This window comes from Oncorhynchus gorbuscha, linkage group LG12 (assembly GCF_021184085.1).
Source record: "Oncorhynchus gorbuscha isolate QuinsamMale2020 ecotype Even-year linkage group LG12, OgorEven_v1.0, whole genome shotgun sequence".
In the NCBI taxonomy this organism is placed as follows: domain Eukaryota; kingdom Metazoa; phylum Chordata; class Actinopteri; order Salmoniformes; family Salmonidae; genus Oncorhynchus; species Oncorhynchus gorbuscha.
This window is the reverse complement of record NC_060184.1, coordinates 72,434,867-72,447,602: the sequence shown is the minus strand read 5'-3', so window position 1 is coordinate 72,447,602 and position 12,736 is coordinate 72,434,867. Positions and strand designations below refer to the sequence as shown.

The following is a 12,736-nucleotide window of genomic DNA, read 5'->3' as shown; positions in this document are numbered from 1 at the left end:
CTCTTTTTCTTTATTTCTCTCTCTTCTCTCCTCCTCCCTCTCCTCCCTCTCCCACTCCACCACTCTTTCACTTCCTTCCCCCCTGCCATCTCTCTCCCTCCCTTTGTGCGGTGTGTCTGTGTGCAGAGAGCAAACACTAATTGCTCAAGGCTCTCTCTCTGCCTAAAGACTCTCTGCCACAGACCAATATGTCCAAACTACTGACGTGAACTCAGCTCTCATGTTTCTCCCCGAGGATAAAGTGGTAACAAATAAGTGACGTATGAACCCAGGGGATTGTGGGGTTGCTAGACTCGCTACAGGGCTGCACTGATTGGACAAAGCGTTTTTGAGAACAGCAGTAGGTCGGTGAGCATTCCAGAAATGTGCCTAATCCTGTACATACTGTACATTATGAGCAGTTTTCCCACATACAGATTTAGATTCCCTGACAATATTCTCCATTCAGCATCCTTATTAATTCGGAATTAGGCTTTTCTGAATCCGGCCCTATGACTGTCTGGCATGACAGCCAAGCCATCCAGAAAGTGAAGTGCCTCAATAATGTTCAATGTGTTGGAAAACTATTATTGACAGAGTAAGACAAGACAAATCAGGATTCCACATTGTCCAAGTCACAGAGCTTTCAGAATGCATGCGACAAACAGATCGATTGATCGCGTCTGACCAGATTATAAAACACAATCAAGTGAAGTGGGCCGCCGTTTTAGCAAATGACCTCATCGTCTCAACATCATGTCTGAGGGTTTGGAAATAAACATGGCACTTACATCCACAATCAGGAAATCCAGCCAGCACCAGTAGTTAGTGAAGTACTTCTTGAATCCGTATGCAATCCACTTGAGGAGCATCTCCAGAATGAAAATGTAGGTGAAGATCTTGTCGGCGTACTCCAGCACCACTTTGACCACTTTTCTCTGTTCGATGTAGATGTCCTCAAAGGCCTTTGAAAAGACACATGGGGAAACGAGCCATGATTAGGGCTTTTAAAATAGTCAATAGGCAATTAGTCTCATGCTGTAATTCTATGGAACATCCCTAGTCTCGTAATCACTTGGCAATCAATCTTACCATAGCAATATTAATGCAGTATCTTAATGACATACATACTGACTGTGTGTATCAGTGTCTTATTCTAATCACTAGAAACTGGCAGTATGTATTGTTATGATGTGGGGGAAGGTTAGTGTAAGGACAAACACACTACCAGGATACACTTCCACACTCCATCCCCAGGTGGCAACAGCAACTGGTTTAGTGCTGAGCCAAGCTTTTATTTGCACAGACGTGCTGCCAATTAAGGTGATTGTCAGTCAGTGTCCCAGCTGGCATGGCTGTGAGGCTGCTGACTTAGTTTAAGTGGCAATTGAGTCTTCAGTTTAGGCATGCCTCCTCCTAGTTTTCTTTTTGTATGTTTACTTACGTCACCATCTGAACAAATAAGCATCTGCTTGGACTGGCCGACAATGGGAGTCAAGACTGAGCTGGCCCTGGACCTGAGGTATAAAGTCTTCTGGGCACAAGCACTGAACACCTGGTCGCATATGCTTATGTCTCACATTTATGCACACATCAAATCAGGTTACAGACCATGTAGCTGGGCCTAAGACCCCTAGACATAATGAGTCACGTTACAGACCATGTAGCTGGGCCTAAGACCCCTAGACATAATGAGTCAGGTTACAGACCATGTAGCTGGGCCTAAGACCCCTAGACATAACGAGTCAGGTTACAGACCATGTAGCTGGGCCTAAGACCCCTAGACATAACGAGTCAGGTTACAGACCATGTAGCTGGGCCTAAGACCTCTAGACATAACGAGTCAGGTTACAGACCATGTAGCTGGGCCTAAGACCCCTAGACATAACGAGTCAGGTTACAGACCATGTAGCTGGGCCTAAGACCCCTAGACATAATGAGTCAGGTTACAGACCATGTAGCTGGGCCTAAGACCCCTAGACATAACGAGTCAGGTTACAGACCATGTAGCTGGGCCTAAGACCTCTAGACATAACGAGTCAGGTTACAGACCATGTAGCTGGGCCTAAGACCCCTAGACATAATGAGTCAGGTTACAGACCATGTAGCTGGGCCTAAGACCCCTAGACATAATGAGTCAGGTTACAGACCATGTAGCTGGGCCTAAGACCCCTAGACATAACGAGTCAGGTTACAGACCATGTAGCTTTGCCTAAGACCCCTAGACATAACGAGTGCAGCAAACCCAGTAGGCTAGTTTCTGGTTTCGTAACAGTATGTACCCATGATGGAAGTCCACATGCTATTTTTACATGAAACCCTTTCAGTGATTTTATTTCACAACCGGAAAAATGATATATTTATACAGTATGTAACAGTGTATAACAATTGATTGAGGCCTTTTGCATCACAGTTATTACTCAGATAATACAGTTGAATGAGAACAACAACGGGTCTTTAGAGATGATAACATTTCTAGAATGAGGAACATTGAGTTGTAAAATGTCCAGTATTGTATAATGTACCGTACGCACATCCAATGACTTGTAGCGGCTGGGTACAAAAATAAACTCAGGAAATAATAGATACTCACACACTGATGAACGCTCCCGTTGTTTAACGTTTCAACCCAAATGTCCTCGTCAGGCTTAACCCACATAAAAAAACGTGATGATATTTATAGATTCAACATAATAAGCAGGCGATACAGGCTGTGTCATTAACTATACCTTTTGTCATATACACACACATTGCGCAGTAAAGCAACAGGAATATTCATCACTGTGTCAGTATCTATTCTTTATCATAATGACTAACATGCCGCACACATGGAAGATGCCTCTGCATGCTTTTCTGCAAAAGAAGGAAAGTGCTATCAGAGGAAAATAAACAAAATGGAGTGCTTTTGCTGAGCAACAAGAGCACTCTCTAGCTAGACGCGTCGTCGCCATCGGAAACCTTTTGCTCTACTCTCATGAGGTATGCCGCCATGCACCCTAAATTAACGCCACGCAGGCTTAGCCTGCATACCCATCACCGGGCAATACCCAGGAGAAGGCCCACACTGACAGGGAAAGGCCCAGGAGAAACAACAATCTGCTTGGACAGAGATTGAGGAGTAGAGGGATGGATGGAAAATGGGTTAGGGGTCGGGGCGGGGTGGAGGGAGAAGGGAGGGGGGCAGGCACTGGTAGCACAGCTGAGGTTTGGGCACGCTCCGACCAATCCACTGCTAATTAGGAGGAGAGCGGAGAAGGCTTGACTAATCATTGATCTGACTCCTCTCAGCTGCATATCTGTTCATGCACTACATCACTGTGGAGGAGGAAATTGAGGACGATGAGGAGTGAGAGGGCCCAGGCAGATGCAATGAAAAGCTGCACCTCAACCAATCATTCCTTGTTTCTGTGTGCCCAATTTATTGCAATAGACACTTTGTTTTCAATGTTTTATACTATATATATATATATATATATATATATATATATATATATATATATATATATATCTATATATATATCACAATTTGTCTTATCTCAATTTCGCCTGCTTGACATTCTCAGCTAGCTCTACTATGTTGGGCACTTCATGCCTGCCAACCTTGGTGTTAGATTGTAATAGCAGGTGAAAGAGTGATTGACCATGTTTGTGAGCTGCATCCTGGAACACATGGTCTTAGAGTTAGTCCTTAGGGGCTTGTAGGGTGCTGTCTTGGAAATACTGTACAAGGGCTCATGGAAATAACGCCCATCATAGTGTCAGTGTTATTACAACCTAAGGCCAAGGTTAGCACATCACAAAAGGGGTCTTATAAGTCGCTCTGGATAAGAGAGTCTGCTAAATGACTTAAATGTAATGTAAATGTAAAAAGCTGATCAAGAGTCGGCCATCCATGTTAGCATCCTCCCGACATCACATATGTGATTTTGAGCAGTCTATTGGCTAACCTATTTGATGAGATTATCTTATTATTATCTGATTAAATAGCCTGGATCTTAGAGTAAATCATTAACTGTGGAGACAAAGAGCAATACAAAAGAGATGTGGTAACAAACAACGTGTATGATCAGAGAGATTATTCCTAAGCATCACACACAGCCTGAAGCCTCTACTTACAGCATATTACACTCTTAGAAGAAGAAAAAGGTGCCATCTAGAACCAAAAAGGGTTCTTTGGCAGTCCCCATTGGCGAACCCTTTGAAGGACCCTTTTGGTTCCAGGTAGAACCCTTTTGGTTCCTGGTTCCTTTATACAGAGGGTTCTATATGGAACTAAACATGGTTCTACCTGGAACCAAAAGGGTTCTCCTATGTTGACAGCGGATGAACCCCTTTGGAACTGTCCTTGTTGGATATCTCTGTCATCCCCTGTTTCCCACCCAGTCTCACCCCACACTGGGTGGCCTGGCCTGGCATATTGACCATTCAGCAGGCAGGGCCGACTGCTCGACTCGACCCCCGCCACCCTTACCCAGCATGCACGCTGCTTACCAGAGCGCCGCTGCTCAGCAGGATCATAAAAATGATGAAGGACTCGAACCAGCTGTGCTCCACGATCTGAAAGCAGGTCTTCCTCAACCGCCACCATGCCTGGCCCAGGCCCGCCGTGGTTTGGATGTCACAGCACTGGAAGTGGCGCACGCATACTGGGGGAGAGAGAGGGAAAAAGAAAGAGAGAGATAGAGGGATAAAGAGAGACAGAAAAAGAGAATGACTACTACATTGTATGTGTGCAAATGGCTAATCTATTGACTCATCAATGTTTTAGAGAGAGAGAGAGAGAGAGAGAGAGAGAGAGAGAGAGAGAGAGAGAGAGAGAGAGAGAGAGAGAGAGAGAGAGAGAGAGAGAGAGAGAGAGAGAGAGAGAGAGAGAATGGAAGTATTTGACAAGTGTACTGTAATGTCAATGTCTCTTTTTTCCAATATGTATCCAAGGCCAACATTTTACCCATTAATTTAATGATTCAATTAGTATTTCTGCGAACTCATCTTAATACACATGAAACAGGAAGTAATGGCAGGAAATAGTGAACTTACAGAGATCATAGCCCATGTGAGTGCTAGCTAGCTAGCACACCTTAGCCTAGTGGTTAGAGCGTTGGACTAGTAACCGAAAGGTTGCAAGATTGAATCCCCGAGCTGACAAGGTAAAGATCTACCGTTCTGCCCCTGAACAAGGCAGTTAACCCACTGTTCCTAGGCTGTCATTGGAAATAAGAATTTGTTCTTAACTGACTTGCCTAATTCAATTTAAAAATGACTTTATACTAGCTCTCCAGCCTAGCCAGGAGGACAAGGACCGAGTGTCTTTGCTAATCTCGATTTTGGAGCAACATATTCCCTGGTATCAATTACTCTTTTTAAGCTTTCCAGCCAGAACAATGGCTGAGGCTGCTATGAAATCGCATTTGAGCCGTCAACCCATAATGGCCGCAGAGTCGACCCAGCTCCTCCATAACAGTCATCTGAGCCCCCCGTCCAAATGAATTTATTGCCTGTAAACTTAATAATCATGGGATTATGGTAACGGACCACTTGCAACTCAATTTCTAACGATGATCCCAGGCTCTTTCTTGGAAACCGCGGACGTTTTAGCGCCCTGGCACTGACATCTGCCAAGCAATTAATGGCCATCAACAAGAAATCAAGAGGTTTTATTGACTTTGACAAGGCATTTACAGTTATCATCCGGTCGATATACGGTCAGACCTCGGAGTAGAGGCATTTCCTAAGGGATGTTTTTTTTCTTTTTTCTTTGAGAGTACAAATAATGCAAATATCCTGTGTTGAAATGCTGCTACCTCTTAATCTTGCGCATGTTTGAGTACACGTCAGCTTGAGGTAGCTGGATAGAAACTTAACGCAGGGTGAAGACAGGCCTTCTTCTTACAGTTTGTCCGTTTAACTCAGTTACTGTAAAGTCTATTGATGGTCTGGAAATCGATACAGTTACTTATTTTGGAAGATATGATATAGGTTTGTTTTATTTTGCTAGGCAGCATTAGCTAGCACTAGTCAGGTTTACCTGCGCCAAAATGCTGGTATTTTTCATCCTATAGCTTGTTCTCCTTCTTCTTTTTAAATAGTGAGCCAACATGTTTTCAGCACTTTCATTTCCTCGAGCTATCGTTAGAAAAGTCCAGAGAGTTGTGGTTTGTTAGGTTGGCGGCCATTTTGTATGAAAAAATCATTAGTCATGGCACGGAGACATGGAGACAAAACCAATGTGACATGAGCTTGCCCCAAGCGCATGCCTCAAATGTAAACAATGGTCCTCGTGTATATAAAGTGCCTGCCCCCAGCCAAACTACAATGCTAGCGCTACCTCCTCTAGCTGTGAAACGACCCTGCTGAACCTGAACCTAAACTACTCCATGTTTCTTTCAACAGGGAGGCAACAGCCATGTAGCCTAGGTGTCCGTCTCTTTTTGCTTTAACCAACTTTTGTTGAATGGTTAAATCCAGTTACAACAACAATTATCACCATTTGACTTTATTCTGCTGTGCTATTCCTGTCTGGTGAAAAGCCCCACGCTAGAGACAGAGGAATTGATAGGCAGCTGTAACGTCCCAGTACGTAGCTCCAGGATTGATCTGTTTTCATTTATTTTATGGCGGAACACCATCATTTTGTCTTTCTTACGCAATCCAGAAATGTGTGAAATGTGGCAGTACTTCTGCTTCATCCCATTCCCATTTTGGGGAAGCACAGGAACATATAGTGTTCTTAGTGTTGAAGGTCTAGATACACAATCACAACTTACTACATGCTTGTGTTGGGCTTAACTATACTATATTTAAGCAATAAGGCCTGAGGAGGTGTGGTATGTGTCCAATATACCACAAATCCCAGAGGTTCCTTATTGCTATTATAAACTGGTTACCAATGTAAATAGAGCAGTACAAATAAATGTTGGGTCATACCTGTGGTATACGGGTGGTCTGATATACCACGGCTTTCAGCCAATCAGCCAATCAGCATTCAGGGCTGGAACCACCCGGTTTATAAATGCCCTTTTGGGCTTTCCAGGGTGCACATGCTTTCGTGTTGGCACCACACCTAACAAACAGGCCGTGGCTAAGTCTACCGTGAGTATCATATGATTGATAATAAATCAGTGTCACTAAGAGCCTGCGGTACTGGTGGGATCAGAGTCCCGGTCACGTCCAAGGAACACAAATGGGTTTCCATGGTGAGGTAATCAAACCATTAGGTTTGCATTTAGGATATTATGACGTAACCTTTAAATCAAATCAAATCAAATTTTATTTGTCACATACACATGGTTAGCAGATGTTAATGCGAGTGTAGCGAAATGCTTTAATAGAGTCCTCTGATTGAGTTTACTAGCATTCTGAGGTAGTACTCTGAAAGGAATAGAGGGTTTCAGCCTCTACTGTAGTCCACGTTATTAAAGTAGTGATGGTGCTCTAGTTGTTTTTCTACGGATACTTAGACTTCCTGTGTAATCGAAGGAACACGTACACATAGTAATATGATACCTCATACACAAGTCACACTCTATTCAATGAATACCTATCAGTGTCAGCATTCGGGAAACACCTCTTGCTCTTTGAACCCGGAAACACTTAGAATTAAAGTACTTCACAGCCACAGTGTAATCAAAGAGCGTGATCCCCTAATCAAATCTAGATAAAAAATACTGTACTTTTCAACAATTACCAGACCTTTAGTAATGATGTTATCGCTATAAAATAAACATGTCGAAAGCTTTTTAGAACAACCTCCAACGATGCTGACCATTTCAATGTACACTCAGCCAATGCCGACTGTTTCAGTGTACAGAGAATTACCACGATTGTCTCGGAGGCATCACGTGATTGGTCCAGCCTACTAGGTTACCTCAGACGGTCTGAGGGGGTTGATTAGTTGGGACCAAATTGAATTCAGGGAGTCAGTCATCATCAAATTAACTCGAGTCCATTTTGTGCCTGACACGCCTTTTCAAATCTCTGCTGACACACAGGACATTCAATTTAATGCGCCATTACCCTTTGAAATGTCACTTGATTGTTTAATGTTTTATATCAAATGGCCTCCACTTGAAGCAAAATACAACCATTTTGGATAGTCCCAAATAAATGTTTAGATTCGGGCTCACAGAGAGATTGAGTCAAACCCTATACTAACATAAACTGTTAAAAATATACAAATGTTTAGTTTGGACTGCAAAGTTATCATGACATATTACTATACACATTTGAAGTATGATGGAAACACATTCATTGACGTGTTTGCCATGTTTCTGTTCTGTTTCCATGTCCACATACACTATACGGATGAACCTCAGGTCTAAATCTTATTTTTTCCCAAACAGTAGAAAATAATGCTGCTGATAATATTACATTAAATAATATTCCTTAAATGTGCTTACCTGTCTTTTACCTGTCTTTTACCAGTCTTTTGCCTGTCTTACCTGTCTTTTACCTGTCTTTTACCTGTCTTTTACCTGTCTTACCTGTCTTACCCGTCTTTTACATGTCTTTACCTGTCTTTTACATGTCTTTTACATGTCTTTTACCTGTCTTTTGCCTGTCTTTTACCTCTCTTTTACCTGTCTTACCTGTCTTTTACATGTCTTTTACCTGTCTCTTACATGTCTTTTACATGTCTTTTACATGTCTTACCTGTCTTTTACATGTCTTTTACCTGTCTTTTACCTGTCTTTTACCTGTCTTTTACCTGTCTTTTACCTGTCTTTTACCTCTCTTTTACCTGTCTTACCTGTCTTTTACATGTCTTTTACCTGTCTCTTACATGTCTTTTACATGTCTTTTACATGTCTTACCTGTCTTTTACATGTCTTTTACCTGTCTTTTACCTGTCTTTTACCTGTCTTTTACCTGTCTTTTACCTGTCTTTTACCTGTCTTTTACATGTCTTTACCTGTCTTTTACCTGTATTTTACCTATCTTTTACCTGTCTTTTACATGTCTTTTACATGTCTTACCTGTCTTTTACTTGTCTTTTACCTGTTTTTTACATGTCTTTACCTGTCTTTTACATGTCTTTTACCCGTCTTTTACCTGTCTTTTTACCTGTCTTTTACCTGTCTTTACCTGTCTTTACCTGTCTTTACATGTCTTTTACCTGTCTTTTACATGTCTTTTACCTGTCTTTTACCCGTCTTTTACCCGTCTTTTACCCGTCTTTTACCCATCTTTAGCCTGTCTTTACCTGTCTTTTACCTGTCTTTTGCCTGTCTTTACCTGTCTTTAACCTGTCTTTAACCTGTCTTTAACCTGTCTTTAACCTGTCTTTTACATGTCTTTACCTGTCTTTATCTGTCTTTACCTGTCTTTTACATCTCTTTACCTGTCTTTTACCTGTCTTTAACCTGTCTTTTACCTGTCTTTTACTTATGTACCATTGCAGTATACTGTATTATTAGTGCATGTACACAGTATATTAAGCTGCATGACTGTTTATGCTTATACCTCTTGCGCCAGAGCTCCCTTGAAAAAGAGATTAGTATCTCTGCTACTGTACATAATGGCATGATGTACTTTAGCATGAATTACTACAGTACCCATAATGCTCTCTACCAGTTTCATTTTAGCAAAGATGTTCTAACGAAAACATAACGGTGTCCTCTCTCCTTATTGACACATGGTGTCATAAGTGGATTACGAAACCACGCCCCCTTACCAATAGAATCTCAAGGGGGACTCACCTGATTAAATAAAGGACGGATAAGCTTACCATCAGGGAAGCAGTTGTCAGGATCCATGGTCTCTTCGGCCATCTCCGAATACTCATCCTCTTCCTCCCCTGGCTTCCTCAGATCCACTGTGCTGCCCTCTGAAAGGCTGATGTCATCCTTTACCTGAGGAAAACAACCAATCAGAGCCATGTTAGATGAAAATAGATATGATATATTTACCATTGATATATTGGTGATCTGGTAGGTGTGGAGAGAGAATTGTTCCGTCTTTTTCTCCATCTATGAAAACCATTCATAAGGAAATAATGAATAACTACTAATGTCATGATGACGATTGTCTCTGGACATATTTGATTTTCACATTCTGGTGCCTATAAAGTCTGGGTATGTCTACTATGACATCTAACCTGGCATTTCCTTTGTGGCTTTTATCCTATTGTATTTTACAGCACATCTTAATCTGCAGCATTTGTTTCAATCTGATCTGGTAAATTTCAAGTCAAGCAATCAGTGATCTGGAGTGAGATTTATAGCATCAGCCTTTAATAGACAGAAGAGGTGTAATATGATGGATATTTTGAAAACAAATTCAGCATTTCACTGTTGTTTATAAAGCATGTGACAAATAACATTTGATTTGACTCTCTAGATTGGGATTCAATTGGATATTTGTTTCCTCACACATACACTATAAAAAGCTAGAGGTTGCCATGTTCACCTGTTAGTAAACACTGAGGCAATACAAGACCAATCTACTTGAAGACACACTTCCAGTAACCCTAACTGTGTGTGTGTGTGTGTGTGTGTGTGTGTGTGTGTGTGTGTGTGTGTGTGTGTGTGTGTGTGTGTGTGTGTGTGTGTGTGTGTGTGTGTGTGTGTGTGTGTGTGTGTGTGTGTGTGTGTGTGTGTGTGTTTGAGTGCATATCAGAGTGGGAATGTTGATGGAGATGATGAGTGAAGCCTAAAGCCTCGAACACACCCACAGTGTCATTGGGCAAAATGGATCACAGCATCATCTGGATATGTACTGTACGCAACAAAACTTCAACATTCACCTTCTGCTACCATTTTTGTCAAGCCGTTTACACATACAATTTGATGCATATGTTCAATAAATCCAATGTACGCACAACACAGAACGCACTAGGGAGCAACAGAAAGAGCAAGAAAGGGGGGAAGAGGGAGAGAGAGAGACAGAGAAGAGAGGGCGATGGATTGAGAGAGAGAGAGGAACTTTAAGAAAGAGCAAGAAAGGGGGGAAGAGGAGAGAGAGAGAGAGAAGAGAGGGGGGGGGCGATGGATTGAGAGAGAGAGGAACTTTAAGACAAAGCAGATCTCTCTTGACAAGTGGCCGCTGTGCCTTACTCTCTTAGAGACTAACTGTTGAAATGCGTCCTGTCTGACGACACCTCTCTACTGAGGAGAAAGAATCATCCGTAATCAACCTTCACAAACCACATCTGACCGGATGCAAAGGCACAGGATGCAAGGAGCAGGAAAAAAAGCCCTTCTTTACTTCAAAGGCTCGTGTTTTACCAAGCTGGAACATCTCAATTTACTGTACGAGGCCAACAACAAAGATGTGAGCCCCTGACACGGATCTTCTCCTGCATGTAGAGACCATTTTACCTCCATAAGGATAATGATGATGGGTTGTATTTACATATATATAATGCCGGATTGCACTTCTTTTCAATATGTCTCACATGATAAAACAGTCCCAAATGTAGGGAAAATTATGAATAGTTGGACAATAAAAAAATGTAAAACCTGTATTTTACTATTGAATACTATTGAACACACATGTAAACTTTTCCAACAGGTTTTCAGTCTTCAACAGTGTGTGATTTATATACAGGATCTATTTACTTTCTATATGGGTCTAACCCTGAATACTGATTGGTTAAAACCGCATTCCAGCTAGTGTCCATTCCATTTTATACAAAGGGTGGGTCTAATCCTGAATTCTGATTGGTTTAAACCACATTCCAGCCAGTGGTTTTCCATTCCATTCTATGCACCTGGAAAAATAATGGATCTACTTTTGAACTACCTATTTGCACCGGGACTCTATGGACTGCTCATGGTGTATCGTAGTGTCTGGGGTAAGGTGACAACACCAGAGTCAATGAGACAGTCATGCATAAACACAGAGTAAAGTCTGGGTAGAGGAAGTTCCAGGGTGACGAATGTCAGCCTTCGGCATAATAGAACCCTCAACGCTCTCCATCTTTAATCATTCTTTAATTCATATCCTTCATGGCCATGTGTCATTTAAAAGGATGGTGCACCCCAAAACTGAAGTATGGCCAATGTTTTTATATTTGTAAAGTGGGCTAAAGTGGAGCACAATCCATACCTTAATTCATCTGTTCGGTGGAATAGTTTTTCATTTTGGAATTCCCTATGCATTTTCTCCACCCTCAAGGATGCTAGCCTTGGAGAGCACCGTTGAGAGAGCGAGAGGGATGACTTAACAGTTCTTTAGATGTTCTCAACTGTCCAATACAGCCATACAGCCATTCTGTACAGACAATAAAATGAGGCGGCCCTTCAACAAACAATCTTTACTCCAATTTCGCTCTCACATTCTCTGGGCATTAGAGGATCAGTATTATATTACCGCTGCCAATAACCCACGAATGCCTGACAATAACTACAACATCAATCTAAAACCAATACTGTACAGTCATTGTCCTGCTCAACTTTATGAAGCTTTCTTTTCTTTTTCCTCCTAAATAAACAGATAAACCTTTTATGTCATCTCATCTCTTGAGTTTTACTGGTCATGCCATACCTATGTCAGACTTGTAACAACATATCATCAGATGGACAGTACCTGTCATGCGGGCATCCCATGAGCCTTTGGGTTTTACAGAATCGTCAGGCTCAGCTAAGGGTGGCCCTACTGTGACAAGGTCAGCTATGTCTGGTAAAAGCACCGATGATGGACTCACAAACCCCCACGGTCCTGATACACATACCGGGGGCATTGCCCCCCCCCCCCCCCCCCCCATATGACAGACCTATAAATAGCCCCTTTGGAGAGAGAATGGATAACTAACAAGAGT

The 12,736-nt window shown here is 42.1% G+C and overlaps 1 pseudogene across 1 annotated transcript in view; it reads right to left on the bottom strand.

Annotated features, from left to right (window-relative positions):
* Nucleotides 1-12,736, bottom strand: part of LOC123991369 — a 191,672-nt pseudogene that overhangs the window by 25,195 nt on the left and 153,741 nt on the right. The window contains exons 19-21 of the transcript XR_006830786.1: nucleotides 9,704-9,827; nucleotides 4,471-4,625; nucleotides 771-944 (exon numbers count right to left, since the gene is read on the bottom strand). The product of XR_006830786.1 is annotated as a sodium channel protein type 4 subunit alpha-like (transcript). The remainder of the gene's footprint in view (nucleotides 1-770; nucleotides 945-4,470; nucleotides 4,626-9,703; nucleotides 9,828-12,736) is intronic.